Raw genomic sequence first — 17,309 nt, forward strand, 5'->3', positions numbered from 1 at the left:
GGAAACCATAAACAAGACGAAAAGACAGCCCTCAGAATGGGAGAAAATATTTGCAAATGAAGCAACTGACAAAGGATTAATCTCCAAAATTTACAAGCAGCTCATGCAGCTCAATATAAAAAACAAAAAAAAAAAATCTAAAAAATGGGCAGAAGGTCTAAATAGATATTTCTCCAAAGGAGATATACAGATTGCCAACAAACACATGAAAGAATGCTCAACATCATTAATCATTAGAGAAATGCAAATCAAAACTACAATGAGATATCATCTCACACCTGTCAGAATGGCCATCATCAAAAAATCTAGAAACAATAAATGCTGGAGAGGATGTGGAGAAAAGAGAACACTCTTGCACTGCTGGTAGGAATGTAAATTGATACAGCCAATATGGAGAAAAGTATGGAAGTTCCTTAAAAAACTAAAACTAGAACTACTATATGACCCAGCAATCCTATTACTGGGCCTACACCCTAAGAAAATTATAATTTAAATAGAGACATGTACCACAATGAACAGCTGTTCATTGCAGCTCTATTTACAGTAGCCAGGAAATGGAAGCAACCTAAGTGGTCCATCGACAGATGAATGGATAAAGAAGATGTGGCACATATATACAATGGAATATTACTCAGCCACAAAAAGAAATGAAATTGAGTTATTTGTAGTGAGGTGGATGGACCTAGAGACTGTCATACAGAGCGAAGTAAGTCAGAAAGAGAAAAACAAATACCGCATGGTAACACATATATATGGAATCTAAGAAAACAAAGAAATGGTTCTGATGAACCTAGGGGCAGGACAGGAATAAAGACGCAGACATAGAGAATGGACCTGAGGACACAGGGAGGGGGAAGGGTAAACTGGGATGAAGTGAGAGAGTAACACTGATATATATACACTACCAAACGTAAGGTAGATAGCTAGCGGGAAGCAGCCACATAGCACAGGGAGATCAGCTCCGTGCTTTGTGACCATCTAGAGGGGTGGGAATAGGGAGGGTGGGAGGGAAATGCAAGAGGGAGGGGATATGGGGATATATGTATATGTATAGCTGATTCACTTTGTTGTACAGCTGAAACTGACACAACACTGTAAAGCAATTATACTCCAATAAAGATGTTAAAAAAAAAGACTTGTATATACATTTCACCTCCAAGCCCTCTCCTCCCCCTCTCTCTTAATCCCACCCCAGTCAACTGTACCACTCCACCAAAACTGTGCTTAGCCAAATCACTAATACTTCCACATTGCTAAAGTAAACGATCAGTTCTTCATCCTCAGCTCACTTGATTCACCAGCAGCATCTGACACGGCTGTTCACTCCATCCCATAGGTTTTCTGCCCTTGGCTCCCAGGACACCACACTCTCTCAGTTATCTTCCTAGCTCACTGAACACTTTCCTTCTGTTTCTCTTGCTAGATCCTTTTTCTCAAACTCCTATGTTGAAATTCTACAGGGCGCCTAGTCCTTGAACCTCTGCCTATACTTACTCATATAGTCTTGTGGCTCTAAATGCTATCTGTATGCTCATAATTTCAAATTCATTTCTTCAGCCCTAAGCATACTCTGAATTTCAGACTCAAATATCCAACTGCCTATCTGACCCTATATTTTTATGTCTAATAAACATCTCAAACTTAACATGTCCATAACTGAACTCCCAATATCCACTGCCCCCCAAAAATTGTGCTCTACCCATATTCCTCTCATCTTCAAAATTCTCCCTATTTCTAAAATTAGGATTAAACAGATGCTTTCAAGTTAAAAATTCCTATTAAAACAGGCCCAGCACATCTGTTGCTACAAAGTAATTATATGTCCATTAAGTTTGCTATGAAGGAATTACATGTCTGTTAAGTCATGAAGTACTTGTGTACATAAATTCAAACACGGTGAAATGGGAATCCTCAACATCAGTTTAAGCCACCCTTCTAAATTTATGGAAACTATTGTTTCCAGTTTTTTTAATTATCTGGTAGAAATCAGGTTCTTCTTAGGCAAAGCTAATTTAACCTATGTTAAATAAATATATCCCAGGATTTAAATCTTATTTGATAATTAAATGTAATAGAACCTCAACTGCATCTATCAAAAAGAGAGGAAAATATTATGAAATTAATTTCAGCACTTGACTTTAAAAGTGAAACAAATTTAATTTCATTAACAAATATGCATTTCCAAAATTTGGTTGCAGTAGAACATCTACCATAATTAGAATGAGGAGAACCTGCCTGTGTATTTTTTTTATTGCTAAGAAAATAAGGAGAGAATAAATATATTTTAAATGACGATAAATTACAAAAGGTAATATTCTCCAACTTTTCATCTAACACTGTTGGGCTGGCAGACCAGACGGCCTAACCATACGTCGAATCTCTTGATTTAGTTAGAACTGCTTTGACTAGCATGTAGTAAATATATGAGTGAACAAATGAATGAGTGGATAACAAATACAATAACCACGTAACTGTATAAATTGATAGCTAGCCTAAGGTACACCCCCTGCAGATGGTGCGACGAATACTTATTGAAGCCCACCGTGCTGGAGTGGCAGTCAGGAAGTAACAGACTAGTATTTTTGTATGTGAAACTGAGTCTATCTGTGTGCTATTACCAAGAAATAAGAGTATAGTTACAGTGTAATTACAATAATATTGAAATTAAGTTAATTCTCGAACTTCTCCAGAAATAAGTTAAAGAGTTAACAACCAAATGATGGTATCCTTATTAGGTTTTCTTTTTACAATATACTCCCAACAGTATCACAGATGTATAAGTTCAGTTAAATTAACTTTTTACAACTCAATTTACTATCTCAGGAAGCATGAAAGCATAGTAAGAAGCAGAAGCTAAATATAGGATCATTCTGATGTTACAAACAGTCCAGAGAAACAGCAGAATTACAGCAAACTGTCTGCATACTGCCATTTTAATTATATTTTCTGACCGTAATCACCTATAAACACCATACTGCTTCCCTATTCTAACCCTGATATTCAAAAATATAAAACTCCTAAACTGTCAAATTAATGATTGCTTTATTGAGTTACATTATTCCCAAAGATGTACACACATCAAGAGCAGGCTGTCCCTCACCTGTTTTTATTGATCCAGATGAAAGAACCTTCTGCTACCACAGCACACGTGCAACCTTACTTGCTGGCACTGTTTCTGATGACGGTATAAAAGCACTTTACGTGTTAAGAATGCAAGAACAAATTATAAGCAACTTTTACATTTCCAAAAGTAATTTTTCATTAATGAATGGATAAGTGAGGTTAACATGAGACCTATGAGAGCTTCCGGGGCTTTAGAATAAATTGGTCACACGCTTCCCCTCTATCACGTATCCAAATTAAATCATTGAAGGAAAACAGCAATTGAAAAATATTTAAAATAATCATAAACCTCATGTTTCACTTTGAATTACATATATAATTATTCCCTTTTTACCATGTTCAACAACTACAAGGACATAGTAGAATAAAATAACAGCTACCTTTAGACAGTGTGTCCTTGGGCACTAACAAGTGACACATTTTCTGTGGTAAGCAATATGTAAATTAAAGATTCCAGTTCAAGGTAATATAAAAAGCTGATTTTTAATATATAAGCTATGATAATAACCTTATATCACTATCTTACCATGAATCAAAACTAATTTCATTGTATATATTAGAGTGCTTGTGAATTATTCATTCACTTATTAAATCTTTTATTCATTAAGTGAACATTTAATATTGCCCATTACGTCAAACACTGCATAAGAGACTAGAGGCTTAACCAATCCTGGAAAGCTCTGCCACCAAATAATTCCTTCTTATGATTAGAAACCTAGTAAATAAAATAAATCTCTAAGAAATCGAAGCTAAGTAGGATAAGCAAGAAACAGATGATATTTTTTACACATCTTATGATGTCTTAAATGGACTCAGAAGACTCAAAAATCCCTATCCAAGAGATAAGATTAAAATCTCATCAAAAAGACCAAAACATAAGTCAACACATAAAAACACTCCAGTAAAAGCAACATGACCCAGCACTTCCCATGAAACTGCTCTTCGAGGGAGTTATTTAAAATTGCATTAATATTATTCACAATTCCTCAAAAGTGGAAATAACTAAAGTTAGTACAGTATTATGTTAATTTTCTGGATTTGTGTAATGTTCCTAGATTTTTCAGCTTTTAAAAAGTCTTAATTTCAGGTCATTTATTTTCCCAATCCAAGGAAATATTCACTTTTGGATGAACCCAGAGATTATCATAGTAAGTGAAGTAAGTCAGACAAAGAGAAATATCATATGAATATGTGGAATCTAATTTTTAAAAAATGATACAAATAAACATATTTACAAAACAGAAACAGACTTACAGATATCAGAAACAAACTAATGCTTACCAAAGGGGAAACATGGAATGGGGAGGGATAAATCAGGAGTTTGGGATTAACATATACACACTACTATATATAAAGTAGATAACCAACAAGGACCTACTGTATAGCACAGGGAATTCTACTCAATATTCTGTGATAACCTATATGAGAAAAGAATCTAAAAAAGGATGAATATATGTATATGCATAACCAAATCACTTTGATGTACACCTGAAACTAACACTACATTGTAAATCAACTATACTCCAATAAAATTAAAATAAAAAATAATAAATGCTCGCTTTTACACCAAATTTTCTTCAAGAGTGTCTCTCTCTCGAGCTTCACAAACCATGGACTTACTCCTATGCACAGGACCCCAGAGCCAGGAGAGCAAGCCGGGGTGCCATGGGAAGCAATTGGCCCATCTCAATCAACCTGGGGGTGTCCCCCAAAGGCTTCCTAAATGATGTGATAGGTGATTGGAATTTTTTTTTAATTTTTAAGTAAAAAATTTTTGATGAAATACACAACATAAAATTTACCGTTTTAACCACTTCGAAGCATGCAGTTCAGTGCTGTTTACCATATTTACGTCATTGTGCAATCAATCTCCAGAACAATTTCATCTTGCAAAACTGAAACTCTGTACCCATTAAACACTGATTCCCCATTCCTCCCTCCCCCAGCCCCTGGCAACCACCATTCTACTTTCTGTCTCTAAGAAGTTGTCTACTCTGGGTGCCTTGTATTAGTAGAAACACACAGTATTTTGTCCTTTTGTGATGGGATCGTGTCCTCAAGCTTCATCCATGTGGTAGCAGGTGTCAGAATTCCCTTCCTTTTTAAGGCTGAATGATACTCCACTGTATGGATAGACCACATTTTGCTTATCCACTCATCCATCAATGGACACTAGGGCTGCTTCCACCATTGGCCATTGCAAATCATGTTATGAAGCACATAGGTGTATAAATATATCTTCCAAGCCCTGCTTTCTTTCTTTCTTTTTTTTATAAATTGATTTATATATTTATGGCTGCGTTGCTGCACTCAGGCTTTCTCTAGTTGCAGTGAGCGGGGGCTACTCTTCTTTGCATTGCGCGGGCTTCTCATTGCGGTGACTTCTCTTGTTGAAGAGCACGTGAACTTCAGTAGTTGTGACACGCGGGCTTCAGTAGTTGTGGCACGCGGGCTTCAGTAGTTGGGGCTCGCGGGCTCTAGGGTGCACTCTCAGTAGTTGTGGTGCACGGGCTCAGTTGCTCCGTGGCAGGTGGGATCTTCCCAGACTGGGGATTGAACCCGTGTCCCCTGCACTGGCAGGTGGATTCTTAACCACTGTGCCACCAGGGAAGCCCCAGGCCCTGCTTTCAATACTTGTGTTCATATCCCAGCTCTGATGCTTTACAGATCTATTTCAGTTTCCTCATCTGTAAGTTGGGGATGGTGATAATATCCTTCTCATAATATTGTTGTAAGGATTAGCTGAATTAATATATGTAAAGCACTTAAAGTAGTAGTTGGCAAATAAGTACCACATTATTATTTGCCATTATCATTTGAAAAATTCATTTTTTACATAATTTATAACTTTACTGAGATCTCTGCTTGTTTTTACTATTTAAGTTAATATATATATTTTTTATTCATAGGAGCATCTCCTATACCTGCTGTTTCCTGTTAGAGTATTGTTATTGTTGTTTTTCCTTAATAGCATAAAAACCAGTTTTTAAAATTTTCTTTCTACAAAACAGTATGGGGATTTTCTGTAATCTTATGGGCTTCACTATATTCACTTATTCATTCTTTCTATAAATGTTTAGTAGCCAGGCACTAATTTCATTTCATAAAGCTTTGATTGATTTATATTAGTAATCCCCAGTTTTACTGAAACTTTGCATGTCCATATTTAACTTAAGTGAATTCCTTCCTTCAATGAATATTTAGAGCAAGAATTCTGCATAACAGGATACTGTTCTAAGAAATGGATTTGCAATTCTTAAAACAAAAATAATTTAAATATATGCTACATGTTACATTTGTAAATGTGTATGGAGAATGCATAAGTCTTTTTATGTGAAAAAATATCAGAAAAAATATTTTGCTTCTAAAGTCGCTTCTAATTTCCTCCTTAGAGTATCAAACACAAAAAAAGAACTGAAGTCACGTATCTTAGAAATTGCCAATAAATTAACACATTTTAAGTTTCCATTCTTTGCATTATACTTTCATATAAAAAATTTATGAAGAAAGTTCTAATAGGACTTAGTCTAGAACTTAATTTTCTTAGTCCCACAGTAAAAGAATGTATAGAAAGCTGAAAAGGCACTACAGTATAAGGACAATTATAAGCCAAACTGAAATCTGAGTGCCTCCACTGATGTCTAAAAAAAAATTTCAAGGCTGTGAGAAATATTATTAATAAGTCCATCTCAAACAAATCTCATACATATATAATTAGGAAAATAAATATGCTTGTTTATATATATTTTAGGTAAACTCTTTAAGTGAAAAACATCACATAAATTCCAAAATAAGGAGTTTCAACTCTGATTACTCTAAGGACCCTTGACTTTTAAAATCTTTAGTCTGAGATTAATTTCTAAAACATCCCTAGTATTAATGGTTCATTTGTTGATTACAAGCTCTTCATGTTTATAAAATTACTCCAAGATAAATCATTCCTTTCATCATTTTTATCATTTCCTGTTCAATTGTTTTGGAAGATGGAGAACCATTCTTGTTTTGTTGTGTCTCTTAATGTTCTGTGCTTTATGAGTCATTCTTGATAATGTTCCGTCATTTATACAGATTAAAGAAATGAGTGCTTTCTATCTTCCTGAATCTTGTTCACTCAATGTTCACTTTTCCCCAAATACATTCAATGTTTTACCATTAGGTTTTAAATTGTGCCAACCAACATGGACATTTATTTACTCCACTTGAAAATATTAGTCATACAGGTTCTATAAAAAGTTCCCAGCAAAACTTTATTCCTTGATATTTCATAAACGTTAGAGATACACACTTTTGGCTTCCATTTCAAAATACTGAACTACTGCATTAAGATATCTGCAAGTAAGCTATCAACTGATACTGACACAACAAACCACCAAACAAATGTGCTGATGAGTTCTGGGAAGATGACAACTGACCGGAGTCTGAAACTTCACTGCATTGATTTTTTTTCATACCAAACAAGATATTATAGATTGTGAAAATCCATTCAAACTATGTCTTATCAGACCTCCTTCAAACCTTTCGATACCTTCATGTTACTCTCAAGATAAAATCTAAAGCCCTTAAATATGACCTGAACAGTCTTGTAGGATCGTTCTCTGCTCACATCCGCATCCTCCTCCTCCATGATTCTCCAACAAAACCCCTTCCACCTTTGGAGTTCTCCAACTCTTTCTCCCTCTCCTTCTAATAGAATTGCAAATTCAGGACTTCCCTGGTGGCACAGTGGTTAAGAATCCACCTGCCAATGCAGGGGACATGGGTTCGAGCCCTGGTCCGGGAAGATTCCCACATGCCACGGAGCAACTAAGCTCCTGTGCCGCAACTACTAAGCCTGCGCTCTAGAGCCGCGAGCCACAACTACTGAAGTCCACGTGCCTAGAGCCCGTGCTCTGCAACAAGAGAAGCCACTGCAATGAGAAGCCCACGCACTGCAACGAAGAGTAGCCCCCGCTCACCGCAACTAGAGAAAGCCCGCATGCAGCAATGAAGACCCAGTGCAGCCAAAAAAATAGCAAATTCATCCTTCAGGCCTGAGCTTAAACACCAACCTTCCTTTTTAGCACCTTTTTAAAGATTTTTTTCTAGTTTTACCGAGATATAATTGACATACAGCACTATACAAGTTCAGGGTATACAGCATAAAGATTTGACTTACATATATTGTGAAATGGTTACCACAGTAAGTTTAGTTTATATCCATCATCTTATATAGATACAAGTTTAAAGAAAGAAAAAAAAATGTTCCTTGTGATGAGAACTCTTACGGTCTACTCTCTTAACAGCTGGTGTATCACAAAGCAGGGTTAACTATAGTCATCATGTTTTACATTACATTCCTAGTGTTAATTATCTTATAATTGGAAATGTGTGCCTTTTAACCACCCTCATCCAAATCCCCCCTCCCATTACCCCACCCCCGACCTCTAGTAACCACAAATCTGGTCTCCTTTTCAGTTTTTTTTTTTGATTCAACATTAAAAAAAAGTGAGATCTTACAGCATTTGTCTTTCTCTGACTTAGCAAAATGCTCTCAAAGTCCATCCATGTTGTCACAAGTGGCAGGATTTCCCCTTTTTTTAAATAACTGAATAATATTCCATTGTATATATATACCACAACTTCTTTATTTGTTCATCAGTGGACACTTAGGTTGCTTCCATGTCTTGCCTATTGTAAATAATGCTGCAGGAAAACATTGGGGTGCAGATATCTCTTTGACAGAGTGTTTTCATTTCCTTCAGATATATTCCCAGGAGTGCAATTGCTGGATCCTATGATAATAGTATTTTTATTTTTTAAGGAACTCCATACTGTTTTCCACAGTGACTATACCAATTTAGACTCCTACCAACAGTGCACTAGGATACCCTTTTCTCCACATCCTTGCCAGCATTTGTTAGCTCTTGGCCTTTTTTTTTTTCGGCCACACCGGGTGGCATGCGGGACCTTAGTTCCCTGGCCAGGGATCGAACCCATGCCCCTGCAGTGGAAGCATGGAGTCTTAATCACTGGACCACCAGGGAAGTCCCAAAGTTCTTGTCTTTTTGATGATGGCCATTCTAACAGGTGTGAAGTGGTTTTGATTTGCATTTCCCTAATGATTCCAGAAGTTGAACATCTTTTCATGTACCTGTTGGCTATTCCCATATGTCTTTTGGAAAAATGTCTATTCAGGTCCTTTGTCCATTTTTAAATTGGATTATTTTTTTTTCTTTTACTGTTGTTGCTATTGAATTGAATGAGTTCCTTACTTATTTTAATGTATTAATTTCTTATCAGATTGTTTGCAAATTTTTTCCCCATTCTATAGGATGGCTTTTCATTTTATTCATTGTTTCTTTTGTTGTGCAGAAGCTTTTAGCTCGATGTAGTCTCACTTGCTTAGTTTTGTTTTTGTTGCTTCTGTTTGGAGATGTCATATCTAAAACATCATTGCCAACACCAATGTCAAGGAGCTATTTTTCCTTTGTTTTTGTCTAGGAGTTTCATGGTTTCAGATCTTACATTTAAGTCTTTGATCCATTTTATGTTAATCTTTGTGAATGGTATAAGATAGGAGTCTAAGTTTCATTCTTTTACATGTGAAAATTCAATCTTCCCAGCACCATTTACTGAAGACTGTCTTTTCTCGTTTTAGTATTCTTGGCTCCATTGTCAAATATTAGTTGACATATGTTTGGGTGTATTTCTGGGCTCTTGATTCTATTCCATTGATCTATTTGTCTTTTTTCACATAGTACCATACTGTTTTAAGTACTATACCTTGAAATCAAAGTGTGATACCTACCACTTTGCTCTTTCTCAGTATTCTTTGGCTATTTAGGGTCTTTTATGGTTTCATGTAAATTTTAGGATTCTTTTTTCTACTTCTATAAAAAATTGCCACTGAAATCTTGATAGGGATTGCATTAAATCTACAGATGGTTTTGGGTAGTATGGACATTTTAACAATATTAATTCTTCCAATCCATGAACACAGTACACCTTTCAATTTATTTGTGTCTTCTTCGATTTCTTTTATCAGCGTCTTGCAGTTTTCAGAGCAGAGGTATCTCACCTCCTTGGTGAAATTTATTCCTAAGAATTTTATTGTTTTGGATGCTATTGTAAATGAGATTGTTTTATTTCTTTTTCAAATAATACATTGTTAGTGTATAGAAACACTACTGATTTTTGTATTCTTCAATTTTCCTGAATTAGCTGATCAAATCTAACAACGTTTTGGCAGTGTCTTTGGTATTTTCTCTATATAAAATCATGTCATCTGCAAATGGAGACACTTTTACATCCTCCTTTCTAATTCTGATACTTTTTATGTCTTTTTCTTGCCTTATTGTTCCGTCCAGGCCTTCCAGTACCATGTTGAACAGAAGTGGTGAGAGTAGGCAAGCTTGTCTTGTTCCTGAGCTTCAGGAAAAAGCTTTCAACCTTAACACTTTGTAAACTGATTTAGGATGAGGAGATTGAGTGAAAGTGGTCAAAAGGTACAAACTTCTAGTTATGTGATAAGCAAAGACTGAGGATTCAACGTACAGCATGATGATGAGAGTTACCACGGCTGCATGGTATTTGAAAGCTGCTAAGAGAGTAGATCCTAAAGGTTCTCATCACAAGGAAAAAACTTATATAACTGATTTAAATAATTATGGTCAAATTACTTAATATTTTTTGCTCCCTTTAGACAGCAAATTCCATTACAACTGAATTCATGTCTGATGCTTATTAGCAAATGCTAAACATATAGAAGATATTTGGTAAATTTGAGTAAAATAATTTGTAAACCCAAAATGATGACTCTGGGCAAAAACTGAGCTGTGTGCTTTGCTAGACCCCATTTCAGCCACCAACTTCCTATGTGATAATCTATGTCACCGAAGATAACATATGGGGGAGGGGGAGGAAAAGCCAACAATAAAGGGGTTAGTAAATATAGAATAAATGTTTATTATCCCTTGCAACAGAAAAGTAGCCAAACAAGCAGAGGATAATTGGTTTAAACTGAATTAGAAGTACTGAAATTTGGGGCAAAACACTCCATATAAGAAAAACTCTAAAAACTTTCTTTTAATATTTCTTCTAATTATTTCTCATTATAACAGCAACACATATAAGGATATAAACACACCTATAAATCCCCAAAATCCAGAAACAACCACAATGACATATATTTTGCTAGCTCTTTGTCTATGCATTTATATGTGATTATTATCTTGCAAAAAGGTGATAATATATGTAGCTCTACAACTCACCATACTTTAGCAAAGCTATCAATTAAACACCTATTTTGGATTTTTACATTGTTTCTGCTTTTCCTATTACAGTCAATGCAGAACATGAATAAATAGCTAAAATAAAATGAGAGTAGAAAGACAAAAATTTTAACAGCAACTTCTCACATTCTTAGAATAAGAAAAAATATTTTCAAGATGTAAAATCTATACCAAATGACTCCACAACGTATCAAAATGCCAGCACTACAAAAGCAAACAAACAAACAAAAAAATCCATAAACCTTTTTAAAAAGAAAAGAAGAGTGACTGAACATATTCTCTTTAACCAAACTTCTATTTGAGCTGTTTTAGCCAACTTGCTTTCGACCACCCTACTGCTATCAACTTGCTTCTACCCAGAATTTTGTGACAAATCCTCCCTCTTCAGCCTCTCACAGAAGGAAATCACAGCAAGTCCTGCAGCCCTGCCTTTTCTCCTGTTGCTCGCCCCAGCCAACAGCAGCATGACACTTACTCCTCCACAGGCCCCACCCCAGTGCCCAAGGCTGTGGTTCTCAAGTGTTAGCTTGCATCAGAATTACCAGGGGCCAGGGCCGGGGCCAGGGACCACCTGAAACCACGGCGGGCGCTTGTTAAAACACAGATTGCTGGTCCAACCACAGGAGTTTCTGATTCAGGAGGTCTGGGCTAAGACCTAACCTATGGCATTCCTAACTAGTTCCCAAGTGATGTTGGCGGTGATCTAGGGAACCAGTTGCCTAAATCAAAAACCAATTCCTACAAAAAGCCTTCTCAATTTTCATACCTCTTAATGACCCCAATTCTCACAAGTGTTGTCTTGATAAACTATACCATACAATTTAACACTTGATTATACACCCTCAGTTGCTGTACTCTCATAGTTTCATATCTTCTTTCCACACCACAAGATTATGAGTCCCTTAAGGGCAGTAAACACGAGAAATAGTGCTCCTGTGACTTACAAAGAGCCCAGGACAGGGCAGATGGACAGGCACACATGCTTAATATAAAACATAGGCTCTGTCTGACTATCCAAAAGCAAACAATGTGGATTTTAAAATCTCAAGCAAATCTAATTCTCCTAAAAACTTCTATTTGCTAGACCTTATGCTAGATGTTTTCAAATATACACAGTCAACAAATACTGAAATAAATCTTATTCTTAGCTTATGTGTTTATTATCTGTCTTCCTCTACCAGAAAGTGACCTTGAGGGAATCAAATTTATATTCCTTGTTTTCCAACTACACTCCCATAGTAGGTACTACATAGATTTTTGTCAACTGGCATGCTGAATAAGTAGCTAGAGAAATGAGTAGTACCTGGTCACATTCCAGCTACAACTCACCACTCAAATGAATGTTTCTAGAAATGATTATTCAACCTTTGGTCAAATAATCCAGATCAATGTTAAATCTTCAGGAAGCTTTTAAGGGGTAGATTAAAACACACACACACATTGGGCTTCCCTGGTGGCGCAGTGGTTGAGAGTCCGCCTGCCGATGCATGGGACACGGGTTCGCGCCCCGATCCCGGAAGATCCCACGTGCCGCGGAGCGGCTGGGCCCGCGAGCCATGGCCGCGGAGCCTGTGTGTCCGGAGCCTGTGCTCCGCAACGGGAGAGGCCACAGCAGTGAGAGGCCCGCGTACAGCAAAAAAAAAAAAAAAAACACACACACACACACACAGAAATGGTTATATCACTTATCTTTCACAGGCTTTTTATTTTATTTTTAAAAATCTGTGTTACATGAAACAAAATTTTAAATGCCAAAAAAATTATATTAAATAGATGTAATGACTTCTATTACACATCTTTGTCTATAATATGTGCAATTAACAAATACAATTTTTATAAAAAGAAACAAAAACAAAGTATTTTCAAAACTCCATTAGCTCATAACATTTTCATTAGTTAGAATCCCTTGCAAACAAAATTTTTATTTAGGAAAAGTAGTGACAATGTTGAATGAAAATATAATAGCTACCACTGATAGGAACTTTACAGATAATATAAAAATTGCTTCAGAAATCAATCTAGTCTATAACAAAGCTATTAAATTTATTTGAATTAGTTTCATAATCACTAACAATATTTGTGATGATCTGACTTAATCTTTTTTTTTTTTTTTTTTTTGCGAGCCGTGGGCCTCTCACTGTTGCGGCCTCTCCCGTTGCGGAGCACAGGCTCCGGACGCGCAGGCTCAGCAGCCATGGCTCACGGGCCCAGCCGCTCCGCGGCATGTGGGATCTTCCTGGACCGGGGCACGAACCCGTGTCCCCTGCATCGGCAGGCGGACTCTCAACTACTGCGCCACCAGGGAAGCCCTGATTTAATCTTTTGAAACTATCAAAATCCCAATCAACTTGATTGGATTGCTAAGGAGCCCAAACACTCTCAAAAAGAATATATTAAAGATACACCTTTTAACAGTAATATGTACAATTAACAGAATTAACAAAATACATCAAGTAACTCTTTACAAATGAATTAATATCAACTTTATCCCCCTTCTAGTTACTAGATGGTGAACTCACGTTTATTTGTAATTTAGATTAAGGCATGCAACACTCAACACATTTTCTGTTTTCCATTATGAAAACGAATATGAAAGTTCTATGTGAAAATGTAATTTCAACATTTGAGACAACGTAATTTTAAGGAAAAGAGAGAAAGTGCCCAAAATGAAGTTCCAAGTAAACTATTTCAATTATGTGTTTTTTCTTATTCCTGGTATGTCCTAATAGTTAACACATCACTGATTAGTGTCTTACTAACTGAAGTCTTCTAACATTGTGTGCTTTGGCAAATTCATGCTCTGCTAATTTAATATCCTGCTACATTATATACACTAGCATAGAAACTGTATGTTATATACCAAGTAGGGCAAATGCTACTTAATCCACATATTAGGTTGTATATAATAGGTTTGGGGGGCATAAATTAAGTCCTACTAATTCTAAGTATGAAGTTATCTAACAGTTTTATTTGAATGAAAATTAAATCCCATCTCTAGAATCATGGAGAGGTGAAAAAATGTAACTATATTCTTTGGGTAAAAAAAGAAACCATTCTTGTAAATATTGAAGGCAGCTGACAGCACTAACATTTTCATTGTTCATTACTTGACATTTACAGGTACACGTGACAGACTGGGCAATGCTTTTTCCATGCCACTCACACAAGTTTAGTGCTAACCCTTGCCTTTAAACAGTCTGCAGGGGCCATGCTACAGAATCTCACTGAATATAAAGCAGATGTAATGAGACACATTCTTGTGATAAACGCTGGACCGTTAGTGACCCTTTAGCTTCCCTTGCACAGTTCCAACATCTGCCAAATGAACATGAGCTTACTTAACCTTCATTAATTCAACCAGATGTAAAGGGTCAATATATGTGAGCTGTCTTGAAAATTACAACTGCTCTATGGTCACACAATATTAGTCCATTATAAATATTACCATAGTTTAAATAAAATGTCATGCGTTCTCTATTTTTTAAACATTTTGCCTTCTGAGCACCAAGCAAACAGTAGGTGCTGAACAAAATGCTAAATGATTGAAGAAAAACTAGCTTTTTGGATAGCACAGTCATCATTAAGAAACACGTGCAAGCAGTATGAAAGCTGACCATTTTAAAGGCAAATATAATTTTGTAATTTAAATAATCACCCTTTATTCATTTGTTTAAAAATCTGAATTTTCATATAGGATCTTTCTCTAAGCAGAATATGCCTTTACACGATTTCTGTCCTCATAACGTAGATCATTTCCATACGAGGCTGGTTTATCGGTGTTTAAAAAAATAAATAAAATAAATATTTATTGAGAACTTATAATGTACAAAGTGTTGTGCAAATTACTTATTCCAGCACAGCTTTCCTTACTTCATTTTCTTTGACTAAACTGACACAAAATGAAATAATTTGAATAGGCTTTTCTCATTTTCAACAAAATATTCTCCAAGACCTTCTAGCTATCACACTTTCTGCTCCTGGGTCCACACATGGAAATAGAAACACTCCCTAAAAATCCTCCTGACAAAAATTTTCTTCCTCAAGGCATTTTCAATGAAGGGATAATAATGAGAAGGGCGGAGTGAGGGAAAAGAAAGGAGATGGTTCAGAGAACCACTACTTTAATCCATGACTATATAAATGAAATAAACATATTTAACTGGCTTTCTATATCTCAAAGAAGACTGGGCAATGCTTTTTCCATGCTACTCACACAAGTTTAGTGCTAACCCTTGCCTTTAAACAGTCTGCAGGGGCCATGCTACAGAATCTCACTGGATATAAAGCAGATGTAATGAGATACATTCTTGTGATAAACTCCTTGGAAGAGGAGGTAAAAAGGGTCTTACTGGGACTTCCCTGGTGGCGCAGTGGTTGGGAGTCCGCCTGCCGATGCAGGGGACACGGGTTCGTGCCCCGATCCGGGAGTATCCCACATGCCGCGGAGCAGCTGGGCCCGTGGGCCATGGCCGCTGGGCCTGCGCGTCCGGAGCCTGTGCTCCGCAACGGGAGAGGCCACAGCAGTGAGAAGCCCGCGTACCGCCAAAAAAAAAAAAAAAAAGGGTCTTACTGGACCACAGCAGTAGAATTAAAGATTCCTTTTAATGCCCTTCCACTGCAAACTGCTTGCATCCGTGTTTACTGCTGATGAATTCTGTGCTGTGGTTACTTCTATGCCTGTCCCCACCACTAGACAGTGAGCCCCGAGTGGACGTTTCATTCACATTCTCGGTGGCATCAACAGTCTCTAGCTCGGCACAGGGTCACTGTCAAAATCATCTCCTTATAAGGACAAGTTTTTCTTCCAGCATAACTGAGTATTGTTTCAGTTACACATTGCTATTCTTAATAATCATTTAACTCTTGATGATATGTATTAAGAGGTTTAAAGTATTATTTGGTTAACTAATATAGAAAACAGATTCGGGAGATGTGGAATGACATTCAAATATTTATAAAACTTTAAAAGTTAACTATCACTGTAACACTAAAACAGCATGCAATTCTTTTCATTTTTCTAAGACCTACGCTCAATTTCATATCTCAGAGACATAATATATATTTTAAACTTTTCATTTTATATGGGAGTGTAGTTGATTAACAGTGTTGGCAGCATATATGTTTGCATTATATTACTGTTCACCATTATACAGCAGGTTGCCTTAAGTACAACTCAGTCACACTTCTGAAAGTTTCAGACATCTCGAACTGTTTGGAAATGTGTAAGGTTTGTAATAGATGAAACATGCCATGTCAAGTTTTGTTCTTACTATTAATGCCATGATCCTTTTGAAAAGAATATGCCTGTCTCTGATTTAGGTCTCTCTCTCTCTCTCTCTCTCTCTCTCTCTCTCTCTCTCTCTCTCTCTCTCTCTCCCTTTTTCCCTCCCTCTCAATCCACACATACATGCATACACATTCACACCCACCCATGGACACTTTAAAAACAACTTTGGTTTCAATACCAAAGACTCTCTTTTTTAAAAAATCCACCTCTTTTTTATTATAAAAATTATGTAAGAAAATTATAGAAACTTTCATATGTAGAGTGAGGAAAATCAGCTCCAGGCAGCACACTATTAGCATAGGTCTAATAGCATAATATTTTAATAATGGTCATTTTTGAACTTTAAATGTAGCATTTTTTTACACAAGAAAAATTTCCAGAAAAATAGTAAATATTTTGTTTCTTTTAACATAAAACTTCTCCGTGTAGTTAGAATCATATATAAATTTTAATTTCCACTATAAAAGGAACATTCATAGAAATGAGAAGTCATAATTGGCCAAATATAAATTCATTTAAATCCAAAATTAAAATTATACCAGAATAACCAAATCTAATATATTTATATAGATTCAATTTGGGGGGAAATTTATTTGACTTCACATTCCTTTTGAGTCCACCTTTCTTTT

The 17,309-nt window shown here is 36.2% G+C and overlaps 1 protein-coding gene across 1 annotated transcript in view; it reads right to left on the minus strand.

The window, feature by feature from the left end:
* Positions 1 to 17,309, minus strand: part of PDE10A (phosphodiesterase 10A) — a 297,841-nt gene that overhangs the window by 153,643 nt on the left and 126,889 nt on the right.

The sequence above is a fragment of the Mesoplodon bidens genome (assembly GCF_964165515.1).
Source record: "Mesoplodon bidens genome assembly, chromosome: 12".
Lineage (NCBI taxonomy): Eukaryota > Metazoa > Chordata > Mammalia > Artiodactyla > Ziphiidae > Mesoplodon > Mesoplodon bidens.